This window comes from Helianthus annuus, chromosome 1 (genome assembly GCF_002127325.2).
Source record: "Helianthus annuus cultivar XRQ/B chromosome 1, HanXRQr2.0-SUNRISE, whole genome shotgun sequence".
Classification (NCBI taxonomy): domain Eukaryota; kingdom Viridiplantae; phylum Streptophyta; class Magnoliopsida; order Asterales; family Asteraceae; genus Helianthus; species Helianthus annuus.
The window spans coordinates 74,650,742-74,665,187 of NC_035433.2; the positions used below are offsets into that span (position 1 = coordinate 74,650,742).

The window sequence follows — 14,446 nt, forward strand, 5'->3', positions numbered from 1 at the left end:
TATTTTATTTGGATCATTTGATTACGATTTGGAATTATGAGAAAAACAAGTGATTTCTGAACCTTTGAGTTAGGCAATTGCGCTAACATTAAAAACAAATAGTGCTAAAAATGGTAGTATTTTGTGTATAGAATTTCGTAAATACAAAACTTCTAGTTAGTTCATACACTTGTGTCAAAATGGCGAGTTCGTAATGGGTGAAAGCAGGTTAAAATGGGTCAAGCGTGCCTGATTACTGCAATAATTTTCTTGTAATAAACATTATGTGTTCAGTGTGATTACAAAATCATGTCTTCACAGAAACAAATGGATGTTTTTTTAATAATGTTATTCAGTGCTTCTGGTGATGTTCAACCCATTTGACCCGTTCATTTTTCTTCACGTTGCTTTATGCCTTTAACTAGATTGGAAATTGATTTAGCGTCTGAAGAAACAGTGATCTAATTAAGGAATTAATTAGGTGGGTTTATGTTCCTATCATAGTGGTTAATCTTCTTTTAGGTATTTGAGCTTCGACTGGTTAATCAACCTGCAAAACAGAACACCGTTACTCGTTAAGAGGGGAATGTGGGGGTTTCCCTCTTAACCGGGCTCCGGCGTGAGAATAAGCGACTGCTTTGAGAGTAATTAAGTAGTTAAGAGTAAGAGCCGAGAGAATAGAATAGAATAACCTGAGGAATGAAGGTCCCTATTTATAGCCGGAGAGGTGTAAGAGGTTGTGGGCTGATGGGCCTTGGGCCAGAAACGGACAACAACGAATATGCTCTTTGCCTTGCTGGCCTCGACTGCTTAGTGGCTTCTAGATGCTCGTCGGTGCTGGCGCACCTTGATTGGAGCCACGTGTCATTGTTGTCGGCCTTGTTGTCCCTTCTGTCATCAGCAGACAAGTGGAGATCGTGGGACAGTTGTCCCCGTCTCTTGATTGGTGCCATGTAGGCGTCCTTGTGTACTTATCGTCAGAAGATCGTGGCGCACGATTGAACAGAGCCTGCTAGACGCTCATTGGTCCTTTTTACTGCCACTTGTACCCTGTGTACCTCTGTAGGTAACAGCGCGTCTTCCTATGGAGAGGATTTTGTTTGATGGCAACTAACCCGCGCGGGGCTAGTGTGCTCACTTATGCCGTTGTTTTTATGCTAAGTGTTGCTATCTGAGTTTATTATGTGCTCTTTCCTCGCGCGGTGATAAGTCACAATGTGATGTGAGCCGCGCGAGGTTGTTATTATCAAGCTGTTATGCTAAGGAGTATGGTCTCACGTGCAACCTGTTATGAGGTTTGCGCGACTTTTTGGGACCATACCCCTTCAAGTCCCCCCAGTCCAGTGCTGCACCATGCGCAACGCAAGTGGTTGGAGCTCTGGACTTGATAAAAATAAGAGAAGGGGAAGTTGTCCTTTTGGTCTTGACTTGTAAGGCGCATGTAGAAAACTGTTGTTTTCGATGCGCAGGTACTAGGCAGGTGTCGAGTGATATCTTGTTTGTCTTTTTAATCGCGCGAGGTATTAGTAGTTTACGTATATCTGGCGCGACTCATGTGACTTCTGCATGAAGTTACTTGCACGTTTTATGGCGGGAAACTTCGAAATTTGAACCTCTGACAGGTTGGTGAGATAAGTCGCTGAGGGCGACGTTTGAGTTGACCCCTGGCACGGGTGTCATCATGCCGCCTGCGGCGGTTGCACTTCATGTCAGGAGAGTGGGTGCCACGCGCGCGTGGTAACCGTCGTCCCTGTTTTCCCGCTTGACGTGGCAACCTCTCGTTGGTTGCCCTTGCGGCTAGTGCGGCACGGTTACCCATCGCATTAAATGCGATGGGTATAAATATCCGAAGAGAAAGGTGAGAGATTCACTTTCTCTTCGTTTCTTCTCCGATTTCCTCTCGAAACTCTTTGAATCTTCAAAGTGTTCTTCATTTTCTTCAAGATTTCTGCAAATCTTCAAACCTTCTTCGAGCCTTTTTTCCAGGTCATCTTAAGATCATGAGTGAAGAGCATCAAGAGGTTCCTGCTAGTGAGGAAGGACCGGTTCCAGTCCTTAGATGGGACTTAGGTCTGTTCGAACAGATTGTTCGAAGCTTCAGATTCCCACCGGAGTGGGACGCCCGGTATCCGGCTCAGGGCCAAACCGCGGCTGATGCCCCACCCGGTTATATTACCCTTTATGAAGATTTCTTTCTTCAGGGTAATTTCCGGTTGCCGGCGACCAACTTCCTGGGTAGTATCCTTTCTTACTACCAGTTTCACATATCTCAGATGAGTCCACCCGGGATGGTGAGGGTGCGACACTTCGAGTTCTTATGCCAGTCTCATGGCATCGAGCCAACTGTCGACAAATTTCGATCATTCTATCAACTCCAAAGGACGATGGGGTTCTTTTCGTTTGCAAGCCGAGGTGCGGCGAAAAAGATTTTGTTAAATCCACCAAAGAGTTTCCATGACTGGAAACCCAAGTTCTTCTTCATCAGGGAAGAAGTCGTGCCGGTCGCTATGACCTTTAGGGAATGGACTGAGGCCATACCCAAGGAAGACCTGCCGATCCCGAAAACGGCTTTGTGGTACCAACAGCTGACCCCAACCCCTAACCGGGTGTTTGGGGAAAATGTTTTGGTTGCAGCCAAGATGAGTGACCAGTGGTCACCTAGCAGCAGGGAGGTTCCTGTGCTAAAGCTTGGCGATCAAGGTTAGACCTTTGTTTGTTTGTTTGTTTTTTTTTTTTCTAAGTAAATTTGCTGCAAATGCTTCTTACCCTTTTTTATTTATAGAAGCGCAACTCTACCAAGCTGCCTTCACTACCTTTGGTGGCTCCATGGGTGTTCGCGCAGTGCGCGATGATGAAGAGAGCTGGTATGACCAGATTAAAGGAAACTTCATGTTTCCAGCTGCTGATGCTTTCGCTTCGCCGCCCACTGCTACTGAAGGTGCGCAATACCCAAAACCTCGTCCATTGCGCTCTCTGACTCTCGCTGGGAAAGAAACTTTCTATCTTTCCAGCGAGGAGTCCGTAGGATCTTCCAACGGCGAGCTAAGCTCTTGGTCTAAAATATTTGCAGGTGTGTTGCGCGACCTGGGGATTGACCCAGAGGAGAAAAAGAAGAAACCGGTGAAGAAGAAGAAGAAAGCGGAGCCGGAGGTGACCAGCAAGGGCACTGGCCCTAGTCGCGCAACAGCTGCTGCTGGCAAAGGTACTCTTCGCCTTCGTCAACGTGACTTGGATGATTATGTGATCATCAGTGACTCATATGAAGGTTTATCTCATGTAGCTAAGGGAAAAGCTGGTGCTGGTGGGTCAAAGAGTTCTGGGAGCGCGGGTTCTCGTAACCCCGATGCTGGCGCGACCCCCAGTTTTCCCGAAGATGTAGAAGAGGAGGAAGATGCTGGTGCTCGACTAATTGGGCGAAAGAGGGGTAGGAGCGAGGCTACAACTGGTGTGGCCTCCGCGCCTCAATCTGTTGTGATCCCTGCGATAGGGAAGACGAGCAGGCTGCGCTCGTTGTATCAATTTTCTCCTGGTATGTTCTTTTCTTCTCTTCTTTTCTAAAAAACTTTTTTGCTTATACTTGCCTTGTTTTGTAGAGATCAAGAAGAAGACCCCTGAAAAGGCGGTTACATTCGTTGAGGTGGGGGTAAAAAGGCCCAAGATAACCGTCAAGCCCACTGACGCTGCAGCTCAGGACGCCGCGAAGGCGGCTGAGGCGCAGCGTAAGGTGGAGGAGGCGCGTAAGAAAGAAGAGGAGAAGAGAAAGAAAGAAGAGAAGAAAGTAGAGGAGGAGAGAAAGAAAAGAGAGGAGGAGGAGAGGAAGAAAAAGGAGGAGGAGGATAGGAAGCGCAGGGCGGAGCAGGAGAGGCTGGCTGAGGTGGCTAAAAAGCAGGCCTTGGAGAAGGAGATGGCGGCGAAAAAGGCTATGGATCAGCCTCTTAAACCTCCAGGCCCTGAGGTCACCAAGCCACCTAACACCGGTCCCGTTACCACTTCCAAGGCTTCTGGCCGCTTCTCCTCAAGTGGCGCGAGCTCTGGTGGAGCTGGGGGTTATAACCCCAATGTGGTAGGGGCAAAAGATACCGTTGGAGATATCTACTACAAGACATATACTGAAGAAGAGCGCGGTGATGCCCTCCATCATGCCCCCTGGAGCTTAAAACAGAAGGATACATTTGCTGAGTTTAGCGCTTCGCGTGAATCGTTTTTGAATTCCTTCCCCCCTGGTGAGGTCAATCGGCAAAGGGCAAAAACCCATGAGATGTTATATCGCACTTATATTCTTGGGGAGGCCAATGCCCGCTCTGCCAACCACCAGATCGTTCGCGAATGGCGGACGATGGTCAGAGAACGTGCCGATTGGGAGGGTTATCGCGAGCGTACTCTGAAGCGAATTGCGGAGTTTGAGAAGTCGAAAGCTGCGCTCGACGAAGAAAGAGCCAAATTTGAGGCTGACAAGAAGGCGGAGGAGTGGGGCCGCGAGGGGCTGCAGAAAAAACTCCACAATGCTGAGGAGCAACTGGCCAAGGAGAAGGCCGAGTTCAAGCGTATATGCGCCCAAGACAACGAGCGTACTTATGCTTTACGACAGAAGATCGTTGGTCTTGAGGCTACCGTTGCGGACTTGACCTCAAAGGTGGAGGAAGCGCAGGGTGAAAAAACTGCCAAGCAGCAGATGGAGGTTAGTTCTACTGATTCTCGCTCTTCCTTTTTGTTTACGAGATTTCTCTAAAGTCAATTCTCAAGGTGTTTGTCAACTTTTAGGTTGAGCTGACTGAAGCCAAGGTGCAATTGTCTAACAAGGACAAGGATCTCCATGCCAAGGACGTTGAGATAGCGGAACTCAAACGTCGCTTGAATGAGCAAATCGACAGATGCGAGTCCTTGGAGATTGACCTTGAGGCTGAGAAGGTCAAGGCTGCTGATGCTGAGGAGGCGCGTGCTGTGAGCACTGCCGCGCTGAATGTGGCTCAAACCAACTACTCTGAGGCTCAAGGTATCGTCGATACACTTGTCTCAGAAGCGGAGTGGATGCGCACTCGTGGAGTAGTGATGGTAAGTGCCTTGAGCTTTTTTCTTAAGTTGATTTGAAGAGTTTTTTCTTTAATGCTTATCTTTTGTTGAAGGTTGCCAACTCCATCTTGAATGCGAACGAGCTAGATCGCGCTGTGGCGGCTCTGACAGATGCGGCGCGTGCGGTGGGTCACCGAGGAGGTTACCTGGAGTGTGCTGATCATGTTGAGCAAATGCTTGGGCAAGAATTTGACACAAGCCACTGCTCAGTAACAGATCGTGCCGATGCTGCGCTGGCAAGTGCTGAAAATTCCTATGACAACCTCTCCTTACCTATCATGGAGTTAGTTGTCGAATCGTTAAAGAAAGACGACTGGTGCCAGCGTCTTAAGGCAATCCTCGATCCACCAGTTACCGTCGAGGTTTCTGACGAAGAGCCCACTGGTGACGACGGTGATGATGGCAATGATGATGATGGTGAAGACGACGGAGATGATGGTGATGATGGTCGCGAAGGATAGGATAGTTTGTTGAGTAGGTAGTGGATAGGCATTTGTGCCTTTGTAATTTCTTTGAAAAATCTTATGTATGATGCTGCGCAGTTGCGCAAGATGTTAATGGAACCTTTTGTTTTTCTGTTGCAATTACTGCATTGTTATAAAAACTTATGCTAAATTAGCTTGAATAAATGGAAGCGTTTTCTAAGTATAAGGTGGCCACCCGGTCTCGCGCTTTGTTTGCGGAGGACCTTGGAGGTGGTTTGAACCATCTCAAAATGCTGGAGTGTTTTCGCGCTAATCAGAAGTTTAACATGCATTTGTAACGAAAAAACAATGTAATAGAACATGTCGTATGTTTTCATTCAAGTCAGAAGTTGGCTCTTAGGCCTTCATACATATTTGCCAATGGCTCGTAGCCGGCGTGGCGAAATTGAAAAATGGCGCAAGGCCGAAAAGATTACATATAGCATTTGCGCAATTGTTGCGCATTCCAAGTTCTTGGTAAGATGTGGCCATCTAAGGTGCGCAATTTGTAGGCCCCTTTGCCTAGGACCTCATGAATCAGATATGGGCCTTCCCATTTAGGTGCCAATTTCCCTGGGCGTTCCGCATTTGATGCTTCGTTGTCGCGAAAGACGTACTCCCCTGGATTGAAGGTACAAATGCGAACCCTTGTGTTGTAGTACCTTTCCAGCTGGGTTTTGTATTTGGCCTATCTGATTCTTGCGATTTCGCGTCGTTCTTCTAACAAGTCTAAGTCTAGACGCCTTTCCGCTTCATTGTCAACCGTGTTGACCGTGGTCATTCGCGGCGAGGGCAGGCCAATCTCCGCCGGGATTACCGCCTCTGAGCCATAGACCAGGCTGAAAGGGGTCTCGCCGGTACTCGTCTTTGGCATGGTCCGATGAGCCCATAAAATGCTTGGGAGCTCATCGACCCATCCGCGCCGCCTTGTTCCTAATCTGGCCTTTATCCCTTCGACGATGCATTTGTTCACACTTTCCACTTGTCCGTTGCCTTGTGGGTGCGCAACGGAGGTGAAAGTGTGTTCAATGTTCATCTCCTTCATCCAGTTCTTAAGATCGTCTGAAGCAAAGTTGGTGCCGTTGTCTGTCACGATCTTGAGCGGGAGGCCGAATCTGCATATGATGTGCTCCCATATGAACTTGCGCACAATCATAGCCGTGGTGGATGCAAGGGCTTTGGCTTCTACCCACTTCGTGAAGTAGTCGACAGCTACTATAATGAACTTCACGGCGCCGGGGGCATCCGGGAAAGGTCCCACCATGTCAATTCCCCATTGTTGGAAGGGCCATGCGGTGGACACGGGAATGAGATCGTTTTTAGGACGCAATGTTTTTGGGGAGTGTCTCTGGCAAGAGTCACACTTGCGGATCTCTTTCATTGCGTCAACATGCATACCAGGCCAGTAGTAACCGGCGCTCATGATCTTCGCGACAACCATCCTTGGTCCGGAGTGGATGCCGCAAATCCCTTCGTGGATTTCCCTTATCAAGTAATTCGCGTCCTGGGGGTCCACACAGCGCAGTAGTGGTCCCAGGAAGGATTTTCGGTATAAGATACCGCTGTTCATTTCGTACTGTAGGGCTTTGTTTTGGATCTTTCTTGCTTCCGCTTTGTTCTCGGGAAGCACCCCCTCTTGCAAGTATTGGATGATGGGGGTCATCCATGATGTCTGCCCTGTTTCGATTACGTTAACTTGGCGCAATAAAACCGATGGGTTCTTGAGTACCTCTATCCTTACATCCTTGGCGAGATGTTGAAAGGAAGTCGAGGCGAGCTTGCTCAGGGCATCTGCGGGCTTGTTTTCTGAGCGATTGATATGTATGACTTCGTGGGTTTTGAATTGTTGGAGCAGTTCTTTCGCTTGTTCCAGATACAAAGCCATGACTTCACCCTTCGCGTCGTATATGCCGTTTACTTGACTGGCTATCAGGAGTGAATCCACATGTGCGCGCAAGTTTTTTGCTCCCATCTTGATGGCGAGGCGTAAGCCTGCCAGAAAAGCCTCGTACTCAGCTTCATTGTTGGTGTTTTTGAAGTCGAGCTTAATGGCGTAAGTAAACTCGTGCTTTTCTGGGCTTACTAGACGTAAACCTGCTCCCGCGCCATCTTCATTTGATGCCCCGTCAGTGTAAAGCATCCAAGTTTCCTCTGCTGTGTTTTCCTTGGGCGTCTCTATCATCTCGCATTCTTTGATCTTATCAGCCGGCACTTCCGTGATGAAGTCGGCGAGGACCTGCCCCTTAATGGCTGGGCGCGGTCTATACAAGATGTTATGGCCGCCCAGTTCAATGGCCCATTTCGCCAATCTGCCTGATGTCTCAGGCTTCTGAAGTATAGTGCCAATGTGGAAGTTGGTAAGCACAGTTATCACATGGCCTGTGAAGTATCGGCGCAATCTTCGGGAGGCGTGTAGTAGTGCAAGAACCAGCTTTTCCATTGTGGAATATCTTGTTTCCGGGTCTGTGAGTACCCTGCTGACGTAATAGATCGGGGTTTGCACGCCATTCCTGTCTACCAACAATACTGACCCTACTGCCTTATCCGAGGAGGACAAGTACAGCACAAGGGGCTCTTTTTCAAACGGTGCCGTCAGCGTAGGGAGTTCGATCAGACACGCTTTCATTTGTTGAAAAGCTGTTTCGGCTTCCGGGGTCCATTTGAACTCTTGCTTCTTTACGCAATTGCGCAATGTGCTAATGAAGGGATACGACTTTGCGGCGTGATTGGAGAGAAAACGATTTAGCGCGGCCAGCCGGCCGGCTAGTCGTTGCATTTCCTTGATGTTTCTTGGTGAAGGCATTCGTTCTATAGCTTGGACCTTCTCGGGGTTCACCTTGAAACCGCCGTTTGTGACAATGAAGCCCAGAAACTTCCCTTCTTCCATGCCAAAGGAACACTTGGCTGGATTTAGCTTCATGTTTACGCTGCGCAATGAGTTGAACGTTTTTTCGATGTCTTTTAACATTTGGTCCTCTTCGGGACTTTTCACCACTAGATCATCGATATAAACCTCAATGTGCTTCCCGATGTCACCTGCGAAGGTTTTGTCCATCAAGCGTTGATAAGTCGCGCCTGCGTTCTTTAAACCAAAAGGCATTTTGGTGTAGCAGAATATTCCAAGATCAGTCCTGAAGGCTGTCTTGTCTTCATCTTCCAGCTTCATCTGCACTTGATGGTATCCTTTATAGCAATCCAAGAAACACTTCCATCTGTAAGGCGCGAGGGAGTCAATCTTTTTATCGATCTCTGGCAAGGAATAGCAATCCTTTGGGCATGCTTTGTTGAGATCGGTGTAATCTACACACATGCGCCATCCGCCATTTGATTTTTCCACCATTACTGGGTTCGCGACCCAGCTTTGATATCGTACCTCTCTCAGGATTCCAGCCTTGAGCAACTCACATACTTGCTCATTCATCGCTTTTGTCTTATCCGCGCCTAGGCTGCGCCTTCGCTGGGCTTTTGGTTCTACAGAAGGGTACGTGTTTAAGCAATGCTCAGTTATGTTGCGCGGGACGCCGGTCATGTCTGACGGGGTCCAGGCAAAAATATCCATGTTGCGGAACAGCAGTTGCTTTAAATGTTTTCTGATGTCTGACGAAATGGCGTGGCCAATTGTCACTGTCTGCTCTGGGTACTTGCGGTTTAGGACCCATTTTTCTGGCTCGGTCGTAGAGACCTTCGCCGCTTTTGTTGGGCGCAGCTCTTCAGTTGACATCACTTCTTTCTTGGCGTATATGATTGCGACGCCTGTCTTGGTAGGAAAACCTATGGCAGAATGAGGTGTTGAAGTCACCATATTTAGTTCGCCTTGTGTTTCCCTTCCAAGAAGCACATCATGCCTTGATTTCACTGGCATTACCATAAAGTTCACACTTGTTGTTCTTGAATGTTTCCCGTCAGAGAGTGTGACAGGGAAACTGATTTGGCCGAGAGGGAAGACCATTTCGTTGCAAAAGCCGGACAAAGGATAATCGACTGGCTCGAGTCTCGCTTTGTCTTCTTCATCGAATTGATTGAAACATTGTTCGTAGATGATGTCGGCTGTGCTTCCTGGGTCGATGAAGATGTACTCTGTTTCATAGTGACCAATTATACCAGTAATGACGACGGGTCGTGTAGCGCGAGGACCGCCGCGCACTACTGGGAATATGACTTGCTGTTCTTGCCAAGAAGGCTCGTAGGGCCGTTTGCCCTTTTCTCTCGCGGTGTATCTTGGTCCGTTGACCATGTGAGTCTCTAGCCGTCTCACCTTTTTGTGGCTGCCTTCATCGTGACGCTGGAGCTGACGGGTGTCCTTGCGCACATTCTTCACTAAATGGCTTAGCTTGCCGCTTTTGAGCGCTCTTTCGATTTCCTGGCGCAAACTGTGGCAGTCGTCGGTCAAATGCCCCGAGTCTTTGTGAAAATCGCAGTATAAGTTAGGGTCTTGCCCTTTCTTGTTTGTCATCGGCCTTGGCGCCTTGAAATCGACATTCTCCGTCATCAATACCTCCTTTGGAGTTTTTGTGAGCGGAGTCCAGTGTTTGTCGCGGTTGTCGTCTCTGACTGCTTTCTTGTAACCGATTCGGTCAATCGTATCTCGCGCATCTTCTCTGTATCGTGGCCTGTCGTCGCGGCCTCTGGGTCTTTCAGACTTCCAGTCATGACTCTTGTACTTGTTGCGCTTGTTGTTGTTGTCGCGCGGCCTCTCGTTTGCTCTTGAGAATCGATCTTCGGAGTAATAACCCTTTCCACCAGCAAGGGACTCCTCGGTTTGCGCGACGATCTTTGCTGCTTCCATCAGTTTATCCCACTCTTTTGGCATCCCATCTTTGCCTGTGATGGTTCTAATGAGGCTATCACAGCGTATAGCCTTCTTGAAGTGGCAGCGCATGAGTTGCTCACTGACGCCGCCAATCTCTAAACATTCTTTGTTGAAACGCGTGATGAAGTCCTCCAGACCTTCACCATCCCTTCGCCATATATCTTCTACTTCCGCCGTATCACGCTGATAGCGACGTTGTTGGCTAAAATAGCTTAAGAATTGTGTCTTGAAGTCTGTCCACGACTTAATTTTTCCGGGCGGAAGGCTGTCAAACCAGGCGCGAGCCGCTCCGGTCAGCGTTTGAATGAACAGGTGGCACCACATGGGCATGTTCCAACCTCCCATGCAGCCCACACTCGTGAATGTTCTGACGTGGTCGTCTGGGTCAGTCAACCCATTGAATTTCCCGACGGTTGGGGGTAGCTTCTCTCGTGAGAGTGGTGCGAGTGCGATTTTCGGGATAAACTTGGAGTGTTCCGCAGCTTCCGCTGGCCTGTAAGCCAGGCGGAAATCTCTTTCAGCCTCTTCTGTATAGCCAATGTGTTGTCTTGGCTTATAGTACTCGTGGTTTTTTGGTAAACGATTGAAGACTGACGACTCTTCATCACCTTCCCATGTAGGATCATATGGGTCGGTTTCTTCCCATTCATTGTTCATGTTGCGCGGCGTGAGCCGGCTGTGAACAGGGCCTCGTTGAAGGTTCGACGGATATTCATAGTAACTATCCGTTTCCCCTGTTGTATCGCGCGTGTCTTGTACGCTTAAACGCCTTGTAGGGGGAGGCCTGTTGGTTCTGCCTTGTATATTTGCCGGTGGTGGCATTTGGCGCACCCCCTGACTCGGAGGGGTGACCAAGGACGGTTCTGCCGTCAAAACTGCCTGCTGCGCGATGAGCGATTGGTATGCTGCATTGATGGTGGCGATGTTCTTGGCATACCACGAGGCTGGGGTTTCGCCCTCTGGTAAGCCAAGTAATGCAGATACATTTTGAGGTGGCGCTGGGTTGGACGGTCCTTCGCCGTTGTTACCTGGGGTAACCATTTGTGTGATGCGGGTAACGCTCCCGCGCTGACCCCCCGTGTTGGTGATCTCAACTTCACCTATTTCTTCGACTTGGGCTTGAAGGTTTTGGACTCCTTCTCCCAAGACCGTGTTAGAGTTGGCTCCGAAGCCGAACTCTGGAAAGATTCCTTGACCAGTCATAGTCGAAGGATGAAAAGATGTCAAAGGCTCAAATAAAGAAGATGAGGGTGGTTATAGAAAAAATCGGTGGGCGCCAATGAAGAAACAGTGATCTAATTAAGGAATTAATTAGGTGGGTTTATGTTACTATCATAGTGGTTAATCATCTTTTAGGTATTTGAGCTTCGACTGGTTAATCAACCTGCAAAACAGAACACCGTTACTCGTTAAGAGGGGAATGTGGGGGTTTCCCTCTTAACCGGGCTCCGGCGTGAGAATAAGCGACTGCTTTGAGAGTAATTAAGTAGTTAAGAGTAAGAGCCGAGCGAATAGAATAGAATAACCTGAGGAATGAAGGTCCCTATTTATAGCCGGAGAGGTGTAAGAGGTTGTGGGCTGATGGGCCTTGGGCCAGAAACGGACAACAACGAATATGCTCTTTGCCTTGCTGGCCTCGACTGCTTAGTGGCTTCTAGATGCTCGTCGGTGCTGGCGCACCTTGATTGGAGCCACGTGTCATTGTTGTCGGCCTTGTTGACCCTTCTGTCATCAGCAGACAAGTGGAGATCGTGGGACAGTTGTCCCCGTCTCTTGATTGGTGCCATGTAGGCGTCCTTGTGTACTTATCGTCAGAAGATCGTGGCGCACGATTGAACAGAGCCTGCTGGACGCTCATTGGTCCTTTTTACTGCCACTTGTACCCTGTGTACCTCTGTAGGTAACAGCGCGTCTTCCTATGGAGAGGATTTTGTTTGATGGCAACTAACCCGCGCGGGGCTAGTGTGCTCACTTATGCCGTTGTTTTTATGCTAAGTGTTGCTATCTGAGTTTATTATGTGCTCTTTCCTCGCGCGGTGATAAGTCACAATGTGATGTGAGCCGCGCGAGGTTGTTATTATCAAGCTGTTATGCTAAGGAGTATGGTCTCACGTGCAACCTGTTATGAGGTTTGCGCGACTTTTTGGGACCATACCCCTTCAGCGTCTTATTTTGATAATATTGTCTTTATAGTTATTGTAATGCACTAATTCTTTACTTGAAAAAATTAAGTAATGTTAGTACAACTACAATCGATAATCCAAGCATGACCTATGTAACGCATAACACACTTACTTGAACAGTTCAGATTGGTTGATGGGTTGTAAATATGTTGATAAGGCATCCAACTATGCATCAAATTTCAATCTTTAAGAACTGTATTGAATTTGAATCTGGGTGCAATCCCTTTTTCTGGATCTTATGATGGTTTATTTGAATGAATCCGCTTAGGTTTTTGTAACAACAAAAAAAACAAGTTTAAATGTTCCTGCCCGGGATCGAACCGGAGACCTTTTGTGTGTAAAGCAAACGTGATAACCGCTACACCACAGAAACATCTTATGTCTATTTTTAGCTGATGAATATTTTAACATGAAAGTTAAAAAAATTGTAGTGAAAGCAACCATGGTTGTACTTTGAGGAGGTATTCATCAAAAATTAATATTTAAAAGGTTTGTAAAATTTATGTGTTTCAGTTATATAGTTTATTGTTGTGACTTCATACTAGTTATTCTGTTTTTCAAGTAATAAATCTGGCCAATTTATTTGCTTATTAACAAATTATGATGCTTAAAATGACTTACGGTGATTATGATTATAAAACGAGTAACAACAACGATGATTATAAGCAATTGCCATGATATCTGGTTGAGGGTATCCATCATACTTTGCCCTCGAATGCTTTCCTCTGCATTTGGATGCTTTTACGTGTTTAATGCATCTTACTATTATAATGAATAACTGTAATAAAATTAATGATGTATGTAGGTGCCATAAAAAAAATTCAATTAAAACATGGTTTGCATCTGTCATCTTCAATCTGCAATCCAAGTTTCAGGTATATGTTTGAACACCGAAACATTTTTTATTTTTTCCCTTATGCACCTTGATTAGCTTAACATAATGAGGTCCTGGCTGACTCAGTTCGTCCCACATCGGCCCAGAGATGAAGTTGTGGCTTCTATGTATTACCAGGCTGAGCAGTAGATATTGTCCCCTCGGGGACATCCGATAAAATTGGAACGATACAGAGAAGATTAGCATGGCCCCTGCGCAAGGATGACACGCACAAATCGAGAAATGGTCCAAATTTTTTTCCTACCTCTTCCCCCTCCCATTTTTGTTTCGTCGTTGCGGGTTCATGGATCGAGCATTATAGTTGATCATTCACTTATGTTAAGGTTCAAAACTTACATCATGAGGACCAATGAATCACCCTGAACTTCTTTATCTTTCTCCCAAGGATCACATCATGAACAATGTCATCCTATTTAAACCTCAATCCTCATCAGAATCTTTCATCACTCCTAATTGGTCATCTAAACCACCATCAACTTTATCTGTTTTTTTAGTGGAGGATCACCATCTCATCATCATTTTCATAAAAGCTAATCTCTTTCTTTAATGAACTTCCGACTTCTATGTATAGCCGAGCGGAGCAATGGTTATCGTCCCTTCGGAGCGATACAAAGAAGATTAGCATGGCTGTGCACAAGCACATCATCTTCGTCGAAACATTAATTTCAAAATAAAATTATCAAAATCTATATGCAATCACTTTATCTGTTTTTTTTAGTGGAGGATCACCATCTCATCATCATCTTTATAAAATTTATCTCTTTTTTTAGAGTAAATTACATTTTTGGTCCCTGTGGTTATATCACTTTTACTATATTAGTCCAAAATAAGAATTTTTAACATATCAGCCCTCATGGTTTCTATAACTAACCATTTTGGCCCATATGGTCTCTATAACTAACCATTTTGGCCTCCATGATCTCTAGACTTAGGGGCTAAAATGGTTCTGAGCAATCCTTTTTTACCTTTTCCCCTTAAAAAATGTATACATAAATGATAAGCGATTCTGAGCATTCTTTTTTAACCTTTACCCCAACAGCTACTT

At 46.8% G+C, this 14,446-nt stretch overlaps 2 non-coding genes across 2 annotated transcripts; one reads left to right on the forward strand and one right to left on the reverse strand.

Moving 5' to 3' along the window:
- Window positions 1-12,806: 12,806 nt before the first annotated feature.
- Window positions 12,807-12,879, reverse strand: TRNAV-UAC. Its single transcript has one exon. It is a non-coding gene; the product is annotated as a tRNA-Val (tRNA).
- A 656-nt stretch (window positions 12,880-13,535) lies between these two features.
- Window positions 13,536-13,638, forward strand: LOC118483060. Its single transcript, XR_004869529.1, has one exon. It is a non-coding gene; the product is annotated as a U6 spliceosomal RNA (small nuclear RNA).
- Window positions 13,639-14,446: the final 808 nt, after the last annotated feature.